Source organism: Rhynchophorus ferrugineus, unplaced genomic scaffold (genome assembly GCF_030347505.1).
Source record: "Rhynchophorus ferrugineus isolate W39M unplaced genomic scaffold, kcgeb_rfMv2 rfM1, whole genome shotgun sequence".
NCBI classification, from domain to species: Eukaryota; Metazoa; Arthropoda; class Insecta; order Coleoptera; family Curculionidae; genus Rhynchophorus; species Rhynchophorus ferrugineus.
This window is the reverse complement of record NW_027472580.1, coordinates 46,291,179-46,310,497: the sequence shown is the minus strand read 5'-3', so window position 1 is coordinate 46,310,497 and position 19,319 is coordinate 46,291,179. Positions and strand designations below refer to the sequence as shown.

Sequence of the window (19,319 nt, the reverse complement as noted above, 5' to 3'; positions counted from 1 at the left end):
ATTGTTAAAAAATAAATAACTAAAATAAGAATTGATGAAATTTTTAAAAAATAATCATTTTTATATAATCTCATGGTTAAATTAGTCACTAAATATAGTCAGTCCTTCATTCCGTCATCTTCCCACTTTACGTCACGTCTTCTTGGCGTAGGAAACCCCATTTACAATTTTACTACCTGCAACATTTGTCCTGGTGCTTTGTGTACTTTCTTAGGAAACTTGAGATGAATTTGAAATTGGTATCAACAAAATATAGAGAGAAAAATATTTATCTAATCACAATAAATTAATATTCCTTTCAAGGCAATAAAAGACTGCAATATCGCCTAAGCAAGAATAATTTTTCCTATGTTCCTCTGTACTGTTCTTCAATATAAAAATTAATAAAAAACCTTAAAATTCAAACCAAATTTCATTTCAAATTTTGTTAATATATTTCCGGATGAAATTTTAATATATATCATTAAAAGAAATGTAAAATCTTTTAACTTTCTCCTGTTTTACACTAGTTATATTCTACTTTGGTACCGAACAATTACAAACATATCTACATGATTACATATTGTACATGTATAGACTGTACATTATCATTTTATACTGTTATCCTATACTATATTAATATAGGAATCAGCAAACTTTGCTTGCTTTACTCAGCTTCCAGTGCGTCCACTATCATCACACAGTCTTCGTAATTGTCAGCATTGGATCATAATCCCACTCATTTGCTATTCAAGTCAATAACTAAACTGTTCATTTTCCAATATTACTTATTACTTATTCACAATTCCATCAATTTTCAGATTCTTTTAATTTAGTTCAGACAAAAGTGTTATTTTTACGTGTGCGTACTTCTAGACCTACATATCCATTATAGTAACACTTTGTCACACTCGTGATAAGGAAAAAAACTGAAGACTAGAAGATTATATGTCCATATTGTTCAGCCATTTGAAAAATAGTAAATTACGTAAATACAATTAAATATTTAATTTATATTTACCAAATAAAAATTTGACATAGCTCATTCCTTAACATGGTATCTTCAAAACATAATTTATGTTTTGCAACCTTTTCTTAATTACAGCCTTTTTCATCTACTTGTTGGGTTCTTTTCCACTAGTATGCTATAATAGAGTCCATAACAATAACGGACGGTTTCACTACAAGTTCTTTAACATATGATTTTTAAATCAGGGTAAAAATTTGTTATAGAGAAAAGGTCTTAATTTCACTCGAAGAAAACATTAACCTTGCTCTAGGAATAAAACTATTCCTGTTCCCATCATGAAGAACCATATATCGGAAATGAATTATTAAAAAATATTATGACTAACAAAACCTAATCAAATGTTAATCTAACTTTTCCATATTAAAATATCCATGTCCCGTATAGATACAGAAACTGAAATAGCAATTTCAACATATTCAAAATTACTTCCTAAATTTTATTATATGCTTTAAAAATGTTATTATTTTAAAAGCAATATTAGGAAGTTCCATTCTTGGGTTATCTTTACACAATTATAGTATATGTTTCCTAACAGTATATGAAGGGATAACTATATCGCCCATAGAGTCTCTACGCTTTCAATGGGCATTTTTCAGACCAACAGTTGTCTATGAAATCATTATATTAAGTTATTTTTATATCGAATAAACTATTTAATGTTTAATTTCATAAATTTGAACTCGAATAGAGCTAACATCAGGATGATCTTGCTGCATCACTCACTTCATATGAGGACTTTTTTTCTTGAATCCAACATTATATCGCATTTTTTTAGAGATTTTAGTCATAGTACCGCCATTACAGTGCAGCTGCAACACGCTAAAAAATATTTCCAATAGCAATAGCTTGCAAGAAGGGCTCCCATTATCTCTTTCCTGTTCGAGGTACTATTTATTGGCATCGGGATTTTAATTTGAGTTGAAATTTTTCAAAACAAGCAAAGGGTCAAAACAAGATCTTCCGGATTATAAGAACTTTTCAGTCATTTGCCAAACAGGCGAATTTTATAGGCGATTTGGTTATATATTCAGACGAGTCAAGCTTTATTCTGTCATTTTTAGAATAAAATGAGTGGGAAAGACGCTGTCTCAGTGTAAAATTAATTTACAAATTACCATAAACAATACAGGAAACCTCGTGATGACGTGAGTTCACTGTTATTTTGAATAGACTATATGATCAATCCATGACTACTATCTACGTGAGATATCAAGGTTATAAAATAAATGTATATAAAAATCTAAACTAAATTGACACATTTAAGTGTTAAATGCTCGATATGCTCAAACAGAAATTTTAATCCTAATAGGAAAACTAAAGAACGTAAAAATGTGATTACATTAAAAATTTAAATGTGCATCCCGATGCAGACTACATAAAAATTCTCAAAATAAACGAACGAAAACCCAAGAGCGTCAGACGTCGCTCCATGGATTAGAAAAAAATCGTAGTAAAACCTAATCCGCGGATTTAATTTAAATTCTCACTGATGTCCCTCGCAAAAGACGAATATAGGACTGAAAACGTCAAAAATGCTAACTAATTTTTTTCTCTTATTTATTTTTCACACGAAAAACTGTCAGATAGAACTGGTAATGATTTTAATAAAATGCATGAGTACGGTTTGCTTCAACACCTATATAATAAATTTAGTAATAATATAATTAGTTAGTTAATATTAGTTTTTAGTTTTTATAGCACGAGTGATTTAAAGGAATGTAAGACTCAGTCAGAGAGTCATTTAATTGTTTGGGGATTATGGAAGGAAATTAAGGTATGACGATGACAACAATGATGCTACATTGTAGGACATTTTCTGTTGGTGCAAAAATGAAATAAAATACTTGAAGAATATAAAAAAGTTTGTGTTACCTGAAAAGGGCTTGAGCGATGATCGCACATCTAAATCAATTTATGATGATAATGGTCAGTGACATCTGCGATCACAATATTCAGAGATGAACAATTCAGAGTTACTAGATTTTCATTTCTGTTAATTCGTCGTCTCTGCTGACCTCCAACACGTGTTCAGCATTTGAAATAATAAAGGTTTTAACATAATGTTCTAATACGCGAACAGATAAAGAGGAAAATGTATTTTTCTACCTAGAGACTTTTGAAAAAAGGCAGAAATATTTTGTAATAGAAAATATCCAGATAATTTAACTAGAACCATGGAAGAGATTAGAGCATTTCTTCTCTGAAAGCTACCAACCAGTTCATATCGAACGAAAGAAATCCGCATTGGGTAAGCCAATGGGAATAACTCAAGTAGCTGTATCAACAAATACAGGCGCAAATCTACAAAAAGAACTATCGTGTTGTTCACATCGAAGAATTCGAGAAATAAAAGAACCCTCTCTCTCTGTTTTAACAATAAATAATTTTAACATAATAGTAATCAAAAATCGGACTCGACATCGAGGTGTGCCTTTAAATACCTTATCTATATTTATTCTTAGCTCATAAGGTTAACACCTTTCAGGCTTTAACACCTTCAAATTACAAGCCTACCCGCTACCAGGGTCAAGGAAACACACTATTAATTATATATTCTTTCTTAAAAAAGCAGCAATTTATCGATTAATAATTAAGAAAAGTCTTTCTACCAACTTATGCATAAATATTAACAAATCATATGGGTTCCCTACCAAAAACAACACACTGCAAGACCGAACAAAATGACTAAAAAATATAACCGAATCGAATTTTTATTTCTACGATTTCTAATATAGTACCACAGATGGACATCCACGGGTTTATTAATAGACACGGAATTAATAAGGAGTCAGAAATGTGGAAAACCTGAAAGCTTCGAATTTAAAAACATTTCAAGACTTACCAAAATGTAACAATTTATTTATTTATTATGGTGCATATATCTAATGCTTTGTAGAATAAAAATTTTATCACCCTGTGTCCACCAAAAAGAAAAAGAAATAAACAGACGATGATAGAACACAATATACCCCGGTAGTTTGTTCACGCTGGCAATTAAAGATAAAAAGGGACAGATATGCACTTTTCCTCTAGCCGCTAGGGTGGGTTTTGCCACTAATGCCGATATTTTATCACATTAGGACACTCTACTCTCAGGGTGAATTTTACAGCTAGTTTGTGTCGTTATCTAGAAACAAAAAAATCTTAATTTAAGCCGAAGGGAGCACGGGGTGAGAAGGGCGCAGGTTGAAATTAATTAAATCCTAGTTATGGCCTGTTCGGCAGAGATTTGGAATTTCAATCAAAATTTTAGCATTCGCAAAGCTATTCAGATTATGATGGAGCCCGAGTTATTATGCAATCCCCTTAGATACACAAGGGACAAAATTTAATAAACATTTTTTTAAATAATGAACATGCGGAGCAGCTTTTAAGACGAAAATAGATGCATTTTTTGAAACAAGTAGCAGGAAAGCATGTAGAAAAGAGCATTGATATAGTACTCATTAGTAGTTAATTGAAAATAATTTAGACTAAAATTAAAACAATTAGTTGGTTAAAAAATTATTTGATTAAAATATTTATTATTTCAATATATATTTAAATAAAACAGAAATTAATCAAATTAGCAGTAAAATACTTCTAGCATAGCCATAGTTTTATTACTTTAAAAATACAATAGTAAAATCATTTAATTTAGCAAAAATCTTACAAAAAGCAAAAGTTAAAAGAATAAAACTAAAACATAGTTATATTCGACATGTGACGATATTGTTTTCTCGACTTTATCATGTAAATAATGGGTAAATGACCTAACATACCTCAAAAGGCAGAACATCAGCATTAAAAATTATTACAAGTTGATTCTCAAAGTTGTAACATGTTATTGTAGTTGTAGCATACTTATTATCGTGGTTTCAACAAGAGCCTACAAAAATAAAGTCACACATCTGATATAGTACGACTTAAGACCAATTAAATATTATTAAAAACATTATAAAAATTGACGGACGTAAGCAGTATTGATGGAATTAAAAAATCATATTCAAAATTATAATGTATTTTATGGATAAGAATTATTTTAGAAAGTTACATATTCATGAGCATAACTCCACCATTTAACAATTTACATTTATTCAAAAATTATTATTAAACATTTACTAGTAATTTTCTGTACAAATTCCCAGGAGAATATTCAGTTTTTACTAATTTACTATAGTTTGGAAAGTTGCTGACAGCTTCACACCAAATCTCATAAATATTAGCATATGCTTATTGATAATAGATATCGGTTATAAATTTAGAACCGTATATTTGTTCAAATGGACAGCCATATTAATTATAACATGAGCTGATAGGTTTTATGAATTTATACATTTAATAAATAATTATATACAGTTTACTATATACAGTTCTAGCATATGTATATTAGCGATTGGATGCTTCAATATTTGCATTTTTCACAGGCATCTCATTTTAATTTATTTATAATAACAAACTTACTTTAGTACTAAGTGGCGTTAATAAACGATGAACAATATATATAGTACATACGTCAATTAAAATAATAAAACTGTATGTTTTCTCTTAACTTGTCTCAAATACCGTGGAGATAACACCTTCATTTAAAACTACATCAACAGGTCTTTGAAATACTATTCATCAATATTTTAATCTAATATTGAGGATTATTCTTTTTTGTAGCAGTTATTTGTTCAAATCGATTAGTCCTAATATAAATTAAAGTGATTTATTGACACATTTTTGCTATAATAAAACTAGGAACTTAAACGAAATAAATAAAAGCAAGAAGGGCATCTTATTATCAATACGTATTGCAAATGAGGCAAATATCAGTTGGATAACTATCACTTGCTGAACGCATGTTACATGCCTTTGATCATCGACAATAAATCCAAATGCCTGGCAAATAATGAACTTCGTGCAGGGTTCGACCCCTTGCAAATGCAAAACAATGGATTATCATTCGCCGATGACGAGATTTTATGGCTCCGGCTACGAGAATGGAATGGCACAGATTTAATTGCATGGAAATCTTTTTACGATAGCTCACCGTCTGGATGTGGATTCGTAAACGAACGTATATATACACAATATTTAAGGGTGGAGGAGCTTAATTCATCACTATTTATAACAGAGAGGGTGCAATTTATCTACTGGAAGTAGACTTTAATTGATTACTCAACCTTGAAATAAATCTCCTAGTTATTGTGTAATCAATAAACATACACAAAAAGTTTTATTATATAAAAAGTTTTTACTGTATAAATTAATGTATATCATGTATAAAGGAAGTATTTTTTTTTTTTAAAAATATGTTTGCTCTTTTTATTAATTTTTTCAATTTTTTTATTTTTTAACATATTTTTCTAAAAAGTGAATATATTAAGTATAAAACCTCAGAAACTATCACTCGCTAGATAAGATCCGATGCGTTCTGAAATGATCTCTAAGTTGGTTACTCGTTGGTCCGTAGGATTTATACCAAGGACCGTGATTCGGAGTCCAAATTAATCATTGTCAGATAGCTGAAACAGTCCAGATAAACCGAAGAAAGTAAAAAAAAAATTATAATGAAATTTAACAAAAAAACACTTAAAACGTCTCCGTTCGCAATATGGTCGAATTATAGAAGTTATTTTTATTATTATTACTCTAATTATTTATTAACGACCCATCAACTTCTTCGGCTATTTAAGGTATTTTCCCAGTTTTTCAAAATAGTATTGATCAAATACAGGACATAGAATATAAATATACAATAATAAATATAGAATATATATATATATATATATATATATATATATATATATATATATATATATAAACGAACAAGCAAAACATATAAGTTAAAATGAACAATATAAATATATTAATGATAATAGCATGTAACAAAAAGAAAACACCTGTTATTACCCTTATACTACACATTCGGCAAGTTAAATAGTCGCCTCTGTGAATTGCATGACGGTGGAGACTCTCTGTTCTGGAGAAATTCTTGAGTAAAGTGTGTGTGGCCTACAGTGGCCAATTCGAAGACGTGTAAATATGGACAGTCTAAGTCTGCTAATATGGGCTGTATATTAGCCCTGATAGAGCTTACTGTTGGCCTCCCATAATTTATTGTTGTCCACCAGGTTCCATTTAAGCTGACCCTATTGCCTAAAGAGCAGAACAGCAAAGAATTTTAAATATGTCCTCTAAAAAAAGGATATTTACCAATAAGGATCCCTTCCTCTTCGCCGTCAGATAATCTATTTTCTCATTGCCCTCGATCCCATTATGAGAAGCAAGCCACATAAATGTAACAGTTTTACCGCTGCTTCTCAAATATGCAGTCAATTCGCGGAATAGTAGTCCCAACGTCCTCCAAGTGGAAAGTGTTGAGATGCAGGAGAGAAAACAAGGTAGTAAATTAAATACAATTTTTTTTCTCTCTTCCTTGAGCAAATTAATACTCAAATACGAGTTATTTAATTGATAATAAAGAATACATATATATACATTTAAAAGATATTAATTAATACGTCATGGGAAAAGGATTATGATTCAAATCGCATGTACTATTAACGAAAAGTGTAGATTGGCTAATGTAGACAGGATGTCGATGCTTTCAATAATACTTCAATTAATACAATAATTTCTTCAATGTTTCTTCAGTTAATGCTCATTCAATTCTTTTTTCTTCATTCAATCCAATAATGTTTTCTCCAAACAATTAAATACTTTCTCTCAGCAATACTTTATTCTTCTCATTTTCAATAACACCTTTTTCCTCAGTGTTCATGCAAATTACTCTCAGACTGTTGTGGATGCACAAGGTTTTATCGCTGAAGGTCCTCCCTCGGGTTCTTGGTGATGGTGGACAAGGCTGGTCCAAGAAACCCTTTTCTATACCCCGATTCGTTGAGAATATCTGGGTGGGAAACACTCTTCCAGCTAGGAACTTCTCACGCTGATAAAACATATGCGTTTCGGACTCTTAAGAAATTTCCAGAAATTCCAAGATTTCAGGTCTTCTTAATATTTATGGTTAGGCGCCATAAGGAGTCATCTGCAAGGTCTACCATCCGACACGTTTCGTCTAACCTAGGTACTTAAACCCTCGTTATCCTAAACATTCGACAATGAGCCAGTGGGAATCATCCTTGTTTAGCACGTCTGTTCTGTTTACTTGGTATATTTTTGCCTGTCAATATTTACCAGACGTTATATAGAACGCGATGCGAACGTTATGTTTTTTATCAGGTCATAATTCTTTTCCATGCCATATATATTAAAAACTTCAGTTAAAAGGTCTAATAAATTAGACCCTCTAACAATAGAACCGAAAGAATTCTACAATTAGCGTAACTTACATTTTACATGGCTGTCCCACCCAAAACATGTTCAGGGTATCTATCAGTTTCATTTTGGTTAAAGATGGAGAGTTATAGCTCCCCATTCTGTTGGATTTATAACTTCTCTTGGAAAGATACCTCATGGAGAGATCAACATTTACAGGTGATAGTTGCCAGGGAAGTGATCTATCGCTGAGTATGTAGACAAGTCGAAATATATATATATATATATATATATATATATATATATATATATACCCACGAATATTTGTGAGTTGCACTGTCTGATCGGATTGTTGTCTAGTGACAGCGCATTAATTCGAGGACAGTTAGTTTTCCTACAGAAGAGAACACTAGATAATTTACCAGAAGAAGAGGATAAACCATTCTCCCTCGAATATTCCGAAAAGGGGTTTAAACATTGCTGCAACCAGAGTTCAAATTTTTTTTAATATCTGTCCGTATGATATATGACTATATCGGCAGCGAACAAGTAGCAACAAACATTACTTGGTGTAATTTGACTGACATAATTAATTACTATTGAGAATAATAAGGGCCTGATACAAGAACCCCGTGGTACTCCATTAATTTGTGAGAAAAGAGAAGATAACACATTGTTTGCTTTGACTTTGAGGAGCAGTTTTTAAAAGAAAGATTTGATTAAGCGGTATGTCCTTCCTCCGACATTAATTTTGACAAGAGAACCGAGAATGTTTGACCATCTGTCAGAGTCGAATACTTCTTGATGCAGTCCAGAAACACTGCAACGGTGTGGTGTCCCTCATTAAAGATCGCATATGCATTCTCACCAAATGATCGGTGGTGAAAAACTCCATTTCTGCCTTCCTTGTTTAAAAAGAAAATGAGGAGTTTTTTAATAATTATTTCTAGCAGTTTGTACAAATGACTTGCCAGAGCCACCAGACGGTAGCTTCCCTCGTGAACACCTTGATTTCCCAGGTTTGTGTATAGAAATTTCAACTGGTCAGATGGTAATTCCTTTATATTGGTTGTAATAATGGTTGGAGTGAGAATCCGAAATCCGGTCTAGTTCTTGTGCAAAAATATGGGAATCTTCACGATTTTGCGTGTTATCTTTGCGCAGGGACCATCTTAATATTTTCAGTATCATTCCAATTTTGATATATATACCGCCGAAACTGGTACAGGAATAAATGTGAGTTAAAAAAATTTTGTTTGAAACTTAATATATAGCATATCTTGTCAGGCATCCTTGACAATTTATTTGTTGTTAGTGACATCAGAATCAGAGTTTTTAAATAGCTGAAACCAAAGCCGGCAAACAAAACATAACAGAGCCGCATCACCGCCAGCTTTTAAAAATGTTTGATAGGCCTTGATAACAACTTTATTCAAAATAAATATTAGAATCGTGAAATAACAATTGCGTATATTTAAACTACATATTTTCACCAATAACAATCACTAAGCTATCAGATCCGCGGTTTATAAACACATGGAGAATAATTTATTTTATACAGATTCTCTATGAGCGTTGATATATGAAACTATTAATTAAAAACTAGAAATATTACTAGCATTTCGAAAGCAATTTTTAACAAATATTGAACTTTTACATGGTATACTATAGTATCGCACTAATATCTGAATATTGTATACAGCAATCAGAGTTAGGTTGTTCCCAAAGGAAAATACAAAAACAACTAGGCCAAAAACACTACACCCTAGAGATTATGTTAAATAAACACTCCTAGAGGCGTGAATGCCCAAAGGATCCAGACCGAATCAATCACGATTCGTGTAATTAATTTAATTCTCCAACGTTCAGCTTTTACTCTAGTTCTATTGATGTTCTTGGCATTGTTCGTCTTGTATAATTTCGAACAGATACCTTCGAGACATTGAGATCTCAGTCGATCTACTGTATAACAAATTAAATAATTTCTATAATTTATCTTATTGGACTTTAGCAATTACCAACTAATTTTGTTAGTATTCTCATTGGTATAATTATAGTATACAATAATTCTCAATATTTTTTATTGGTCCACTTGATTTATACTTCTCATACTACCTCTCATTCTTATTTCAACATAACTGAGCCCTGAAAATATTTTTGGTTATATTGATCAACCACATGAATAATTAGTCAACACGCCTTGCTGTCAAAAAAATTGTGGATATAAGCTCTGTTGATGGCATGAATGTGTTTTCTTATTTGTTTAACAACAGAAGATAAAACATATATGCGTTAATAACACAAGTATCTAAAAGGAATAAGAATAGAAATAAGATGTTTTCTCAAATCTTATTCAAGTCAATTACTCGCCTATACATAAGCTTCACAAATTGCCAAATATTAATTAGCAAACTCCTAAGGATTTAATCGTGGATAAGCCGACCCCCCAGTTTATGCTTCGCAATCTGTGTTAAGTCTTATATTAATAGTATTCAAAAACTAAATTTTTAAAATACACTAGCAAACATTTTATTCTGAAAATAATTTTCCTAAATAATCTTAAAGAAGAAAATCATAAAATCAAATTGGATGGGCGAAATACAGTGAACAATAAATGAAATGATTTTCATTGTTTTTCAAGTGGACTTATAACATGTATGAAAAAGTATTAAAAGGATTATTGTTTCTATAATTATTTGTTTATTATTATCCGATATTATGTTACTATTTCTTTTATCCCGATTCTTAACATTCAGATAATTGAACTTTTGAATTTAACCAAATATTTGTAATGATTATTTTATAATGTTATTAAAAATCCACTTTTGCATCTAAAACAGCTTTCTGAAACTTAAAATTTCATCCCAAATATTCGAAATCTAAATAATATGATATATTAATCAATAATAAATATATACAATCCAGAACTAATATACTTAACAATATTTTATTTAAATAATGTAATAAATAAATTTTTTTTCAGGTTTATAATGAACATATGTAAACATTAAATATTTCAAATTATTATAAATTGATTTTTTTGATACATTAATATAGAGGAATATATCAACAACATGTAGGAAAACTTTTTAAAATACTCACAAATTTTTTAATTATCATAAAAATATAATAAGCCTCAATCATCCCACAATAATCAGAAGAGAATAATAGATTTTCATGGGACATCACGATTTTTACCAACTGAGTGTATTCAGTTCAGTTACCTTCAGTACTAGATGCCTGTTAAGTAGGGTTTTTTTTATTTGAAATAATTTTTACAAATCACAAGTGACTAATCGAAATGACAAATAATACTAAGGCCAGTAACATATTACATTTAAAACCTTAATCAGGAAAATTGGGATAATGTATTTTCTTCAAATTCTTCATTCTTCTGATGGTAAACGTATAGTAATTGAAACGAACAATATGAGGTGAATGACTAGGGTAAAAGTTACTAGTAGGTTTACTAGGAGGTCTATCTAATAGTAGTTGTACAGCCATGGGGTGTGTGTGTGTGTGTGTGTGTAAACTGAAATTAAATTTCCCCGTGAACTAAGAATGCTTATTCAATTGAAAACTTGAATAGACGAAAAGATAAAGAAAATATGATGACGATAGAGAATCCTTAATTCTTAGGCATGGGTTAGTACAAGATATCCATCCAGATCTACACCAAATCGGAATATACATGAGCAACATAGAGTGTACTAGTACGAGTCGCTAAAACGAATGAAAATATTACTACAACTATCTACCAACGTCAATGAAATAGAGTGAACGAGGTATTCTTGTAACAGACGTAAAGTTAATAAAACATATGGCAAGCTTGGTGCGCTTGGTTCCAATCGGAATAACCCTTCGGATAAAATCGTGTATTCTTCTTCATATTTGCTTTATACGGTGTTCTTTCATTATTGTCACTTCCAGTCATTTCGCTATAGCGTCATTTGCAGTTATTGTATGTTTTTACATTTATATTATATTAAAATTCATGACACTTCCTTTAGATATCTTCTAACTTTTGTTAATATTTTCAAATATCTGTAATATTATAAATTAAAAAGTATAGTAATAAATATAAACTAATTGAATAATTTAAACATAACATTAGCTTAAAAAACGTGATTTATTGACTACACTCTTAAAAAACAACGCATGGCTTCTGCGCCGGCATCCCCCTCCAAATGTTGGCAGCACCAAAATATATCAACATGTGATCTCGCTACAAAGTTATACTTGTATGGCAACGCTGGACCACAAGTTGAGCAACTTTCTTTGTAATATTGAATGATGTATAATATAGATTATGGGCATATAGAGTGAGGCAAAATTAATATGCTGAAAAAGGGAGAAAATGGATGAATTAGTCCTTAAGTTAGATCACCAAGCATAAAAGAATTATTTGTGCTCATTAAAAAAATAAAAGTAAAATGTAAAAGTAGGTTAAAATGTCCTTTATGCGCTTTAAAACTAAACAGCAAATGAAATATATTCACAATTTTTTATAACGTCCATAACCTATTGACTCTTAAAGTTTCCAGCATCCCATCATATTTTGCATCCCCTACGAGAAACTAGCGAAGGAAAATCCACACCAGACCTCTTTAAAAGTTTAAATCTCTTAAGGATATCCACGTTTTATGTAACAATCAGGACCAGTAATCCCCCGTCGGCAAAGTTTCTAAAGATCAACGTGGAAAAAGAACAGCACATAATAATTTTCAGAACTTTTTGACCCGAAACCCGGAAACATCTGAATCGGCCCGGCGAATTCAATCGGCAGGAACTTTCCAGGCGGCAATTTTAAAATTGAAACGTCCCGGATTCATGATTTACTCGCCGGCCGATCGTTGGGACAGTCAAATTTTATCGCTGCACGTAAATCCACCTAGACATTTTATGTCTCTATGAAGTTTTTCTGCGTTGCCTTATTTATACATCCATCCCGGGTCATTGGTGTATTCGCTCGAGATATAACGATTGGAATAAAAACTTTTTGCCATACAGACGTAAATATACTTAAGGATAAATATACGAGTACCGTTGAATAAGTCCTTAGAAAATAATTCTTATAAGATTATACAAACTTACATTTAGGTTATTATAATTAAGGGTAAGTTATTTTAGAAAAATTATACACATGAATTTTTAGATATTTGTAATACAAGGTGGAATAAAACGTGTATAAATTAATTTTTTTTGACACTCGATCGACAAGTAGAAATCTGGCTCTGTTGCCGTGTTTAGGTATGAGTCTGTTTATGCTTCAAAGGCGCAATCACTTCATTACGATGTAAATGATATATTTTTATCCACCACTTAATTTCAATGATCACTATTAATAATATATAATTTTATATTATCACATAATAATAATAGTTGAAAAGTATATATAAAACAAAATTTTACCTAATGCGTTTTATCGATATTCAATTATGTACGTAATGATACGAATTAATAATATAAAACAAACAACAAATTTTTATAAATAATACTAAATCTGTATATAAATGTTTAACTCTTAACAAAGTGAGATCCCGTAAAAATTTAGCCATTATGCGTTTTAGTGCATATATACTCCGAATCACTAAAAAACTGGGATTACAACCCGAAATTCCAGTGTAATTCCATAGTATGTAGTTTATCAAAAACAGATTTACAATCCATCTAGAGTACAGATATAGTATATTCAACAAAACAGTGAACTCACGCAATCTAAATTTAGACATCGAAACGCAGCAATGTTGCCTCAACAACTTTTTTTGCAAATTTTAGTTTATTTTGGTTTTGACATATAACACCATTCTAATTTAAATAATATAATGAAACAAAAATAATGTTATTATATTATATTTACATTAAACTTTTTTCCACACCACCTGAGGTAGGATTCTGCTTAATTTCTAGATTTCGGCATTTCCAGTTAGAGTAATCACAGCAGTAATTAAGCAGTGATCCGATACTTATCAAAACTTGCCAAGCAACAAAGCAAATTTACAACCTGTAATTGTTGTCATTAATGTTTTGAAGAATTTTGCAGACATTTAACAATCTGAGGAATTTTATAATCTCATTCGGTTACATACTCGGATGTATCAAACAGCATTATATTTCTTTTTATATATTCGTAAACTTAAATGAGAAAAATAGCATCTGATTTTAAAATGAATTTATAATCTGTGATAGGAAATATATTCAATATCGTGATGGCGTAAGTTCACTATTTTATCAATAAAATATTTTCCATCAATTTCTGCAACTTTTTCCCCTTTTTCTGGAAACATGAAAATACCGTGTCGAAAGAATGATGCTAATTTTGTCAGCGATCCACCCATCGATATATTTTCGCATTTCGAAAACATGTGCCAGCCAAGCCTTACTGAATAAATAGTAAGCCGAAGAACCTATATCTAAAGAGTATTTAAGCTGCGGCACAAACTGTTTAAGGTTCAAAATAACATTTTCGAATTGACTGCTGGAAACTTTTCCACGCTGAAGAGAGAAAACACAGCATTCCAAACGTATTACATCAAAAGATTGAAGCGAGCCAAACCACATAAGTGTTCTTAACTTTAACTTAACTAGTTTAATTTAATTTTAATTTGAGAAATACGTACTCTTATATTTATCCCACACTAGTCCTGCTTGCACATTAATGCAAATACAACTAAACAATAGTAATATATTAATGTTATAGATTAAGATTATCTTAAGAATATCTAATGTAAGACATAATTGATTAAAAAAATTAAGCTCTCTAAAAGTTGACTTGTTAAAACTTAAACTATATTTTCATGCATTAAGTATTCAATTTATTATTAAGTTTATTTTCCTCGAACTTTCTTCATTCAGAATGACCACTTTTACATCAATTAGTCCTAAACTAAAATCTAAAAAAAAATAAAAATTGGGATATGAGGTAGCAACATTCCAACAGATGTTTATATTAATATTTGGCATTTCCACTAATACTTTTTAAAACTTTTAAAAACATGATTTTTGAAGGCTTTCAAAAGAGGCATATTTTTGGTGGATTATCGTTGCCCATCAAACTATTGTTCGAAGTCAAGATATAATAAAGGTAAACAGGATCCAAACCTGGTAAATACACTAAATAAGGATTATTTCGTAAGCATAAGACGTTTATTGTAGATTACTTCGATCAACCGCTACTATAATGTGATAAGTATGATAAAAATCAGTAATGACAATCAGAGTTATATATGCGCGTATCTTAAAAAGTGGCTGTCAACAGAAAACCAGCGGATTTCAACATTCCCACTTTCTTCAAGACTTATAATACTTTTCGGATGTGAACTATAACACTATATACTTATTTATGTGTTATGTCTCAGCATCATGCTGAAACTCTAAAAATTACAACAACGAGCGTAATCACATACAAATTATCAGAATTATAGAAATTCTGTACTCTGCATAATACATGTGACATTGATTGACATTGACAAACGACATTGATTCTTTCTAGATGTACAAGAATGTTTACACATATTTACTAATAATAAGTCGTTTCAAACTCAGGAGTAGATAAGGCTATAAACGTTATCTGTCTCAAATATTTCAAAACAAATTTTAAATATTGCATATTCATATTTCAAAGGTTTACTCTCTCAACGCTACTATTACCCTGAAAATTCCTAAGTTTAACCTGACTTTGCTATTCAATTTTGCCATTCTTAATATCAAGTAATTTTTAGACAATGCAGCTTATAAATTATCATTCAATGTGAATGTCGCATCTGATGTAAAATATGAAACACTATGTAACAAGATGACAGAAAACTTAGCAGCGAAGTGATGTGCTGTCCTGCTCTAAGATGATAAACCGAAATCGTTTTACAGAAATATAGTTAGAACAACTGTATATGATAAGTAATTTTAAATATACCAGAACTGTAAATTATTATGAAAGGATTTACAACAGATGATATTACTGTGTATTATAAATCACATTGGGTATATTAGTAACCAACTTCATGTTGAAACCTTACTAATAGGTTTCACTTTTCAGAATGAGTTATTTTGTCGAAATGTGAACAAAAAATGTGTTCAGTGCATTGAAAATGTCTGGGTATGTACTGAGTATATACCGAACTTTTGCGGGAAATTTCGCTTTTTACTTTAGAGAACAGAATATGGGAATGATCCATAAACTTATATTTTGATGGATATTTTGTGCCGTGTAGATCGAAGCCAAAAGATATGCATTAAAGGTGTTTGATCATGTATGAAATGTTGCTTCCACGTCAAAATCGAAAAGGTTTTTTGCATCATGTTGTTACTGGTGATGAAAAGTGGATCCATTACGATCATCCAAGGCAAAATTATGGGGACCACATGATCGTGCATCGGACAAAGGCAAATATCCATGGCTAAAAGCTAAAGCTCTGTATTTGGTGGGGTCGGCTTGGTGTAGAATACTAGGCGCTGCTAAAATATAATAAAACCATCAATAGGGATCGCTATCAACCTCAATTTTTACGTTTCACCCGATCACCGTACGAAAAATCGGAATACGATACATACGTTGCAAAACTGGCAAAAGCATACTTGGAAACATTAAAACGGGAAGTTCTAGTCCATCTGCCGTATTCTCCAGACCTTATTCATACTGATTACTACTTGTTCTGACATATGAGTGGTGACCTGTCTGAGCGGTTTTTTATATCTTATGAAGATACCGAAAAATAAGTGGATTTGAGGATATTCTCAAAAAATACATCGTTCCTTCGACATGGAATCCGTAAATTGCCCTAAAGAGGAAAAAAAGTAGCGCCTATCGATGGACAATACCTTGAATAAGATACATTATACCGATTTTTCACAGCAAATCTTTTAAAAGTTCTTTGAAGCTCATTTATCGGTCCAATAACTATTTTGCTTAAATAATATAGAGTATACAAAATAAAACAAAATGGGTATACAAAATACAAAAAAAAACTGTCAAATTTTAACCTATGACAGGTTATATCATAAAACTAGCGGGCCGAATAGACGTTGTATTTCGACAACAAAAAATGTTTATAAAAAAGATTATAACAGTTACAAATTCATATTGACATTCAATTAATGAGTCAAACAACTATTACGAATTCCGGGATGGCCAACACAATAAAAAGTATTTTGATAATCATATAATTATTAACTATTGACAAATTTTGTTGTTACGTGTATTTATATTCCAAAGATTTTTGAAATCCCCATTGCAGCATTACCTATCCTAGTCAAATTGTTAGTTTAAACCATCCCGGACATACTGAAACAAACACACCAATTCCATGCGATGCGGTTTAGGAATAACAGTACGGTTTAAGAGGAGTTCAGTAACATACACACACAGAGAAGAATTATAAAAGTTATGAAATGTGAAGGGGGTATAAAATAGAAAATTACTAATTTACTTCAAAGTATTATTTTCTTTTATAGAAAGATGAGGCCACTTATTAAACAGCGATACAAAACGACACTAAGAGTTTTGATCTATTACAAAACAACTCGTTACGCCAGTCATTATATAAGCATTTAAACAAGCAGTGTACTCCTACTCAGTCGCGTGATATAACATATATACATAATGATTGGCCATCTATAAATAAAATCAGCTTCAAAAAATCGCAATTTTGTATCAGGATCGCGTTTTTTTCACCTCTGTTCCAGTTTTGATTAAGTAAGAGTCAGATAACATTGTCCTTACCTTATTCGGTCTAAGTTCTGTGAACTTCTCTACTCTTACCCTGACCGCAAGCATTTGTATACCGATGGTTCTAAATCTAGCAGCGGAGTTGGCAGTGCATTTGTGGTGGGCAACCGGGCTTTCCGTTTCAAGCTCCCTGAACAGGGTTCATTACTGACCGCTGAACTCTTCACGTTGTTCAAAGCTTTATCCTACATCCCAACATAATCCTTCAAAGAATGTCAATCATCCGTACCCTCTATCTGAATGGGATCAGGACAAGTTTACTGTGGATCTCTTCTCACGTTGGAATACCAGGAAGCGCGGCTAAGTCAGCAGCCTCCTCTCCCCTCCCCATCACATATATTTGTATCTACAGTGACCTTATCCGTTATTGTTTTACCAAAAACTAGGTACAATATCGTTGGGCCCAGGAAGCCAACCACAACAGGCTCTTTATGGTTAAAGGTGATTTTTTCTCCTCTTTTCGCGTTCCTTCCCTTGGTTACCATGATCAACCATGTTACCGTAGCTTGAATCGACTGAGATTGGGTCACTATCGTTTCTCGCACGATCACTTGAAGACTTCAAGCCTGCCTGTTCCCTGAAAGTTTTGTCACCATGCCCCTATTTCAGTATACCACTCTTAATAAACGACTGGCCACGGCTCATTCAGATAAGAGCTGCTCTGCAAAATTTGAGAAATGCCTTGACATGAGAGAATACAGACAGACTTCTCGGATTTGAACGAGAAATCAATTTTCCCCATAGAATCTAGCCTATGCTAAGTTAAGTGTTACTAACCAAATAACCATAACCACTTCGGTATGGCTGCTAATGTGTGCTGTCTTGATAGAGCCTCTATAGCGTAAGTAAGAACCAATCTTAACTACGGTGAATTTGGTGTCGAAAATCGTAATGACTGACCGAAAATATATAAACAAACCTACCTGAAAAATCAAACTGAATAAATTTATCATGGGAAATGTTATGGAAATAAAAATGTGATCAAATAATGTTCCAGCATAAAAACGTTGTAACATTTTTTTTAATCTGCGAAAACTCTAGGGAGATAATTAATTCGAAGTTCTACATATTTTTCTTACTACTTATTACTACCACTTATTGAAGTTAATGATTCATAGTGATTCAAATTTAAAATTAAACATATTTGACAATATGGAGAAAACAAAAATTTCCTTAAAGATGGGGAATTTATAGATATAACTATGGTTATATACAGATATAACTATGGTTAATTATTTGTATAAAATATGTCCTACCTAATTGGCTAATAAATTCTTTAAAATAACAAAAAACTGAAAACTGGTTAGTGCACCCTATATTCTCCATTTAATAACATTGATT

At 31.4% G+C, this 19,319-nt stretch overlaps 1 protein-coding gene and 1 non-coding gene across 2 annotated transcripts in view; one reads left to right on the top strand and one right to left on the bottom strand.

Moving 5' to 3' along the window:
• The window catches only part of LOC143206873 (uncharacterized), a 330,748-nt gene that overhangs the window by 275,460 nt on the left and 35,969 nt on the right, over nt 1-19,319 (top strand). The gene's annotated exons all lie outside the window — the stretch shown is intronic.
• On the bottom strand, nt 9,374-9,480 carry LOC143189408 (U6 spliceosomal RNA). Its single transcript, XR_013003863.1, has one exon. It is a non-coding gene; the product is annotated as a U6 spliceosomal RNA (small nuclear RNA).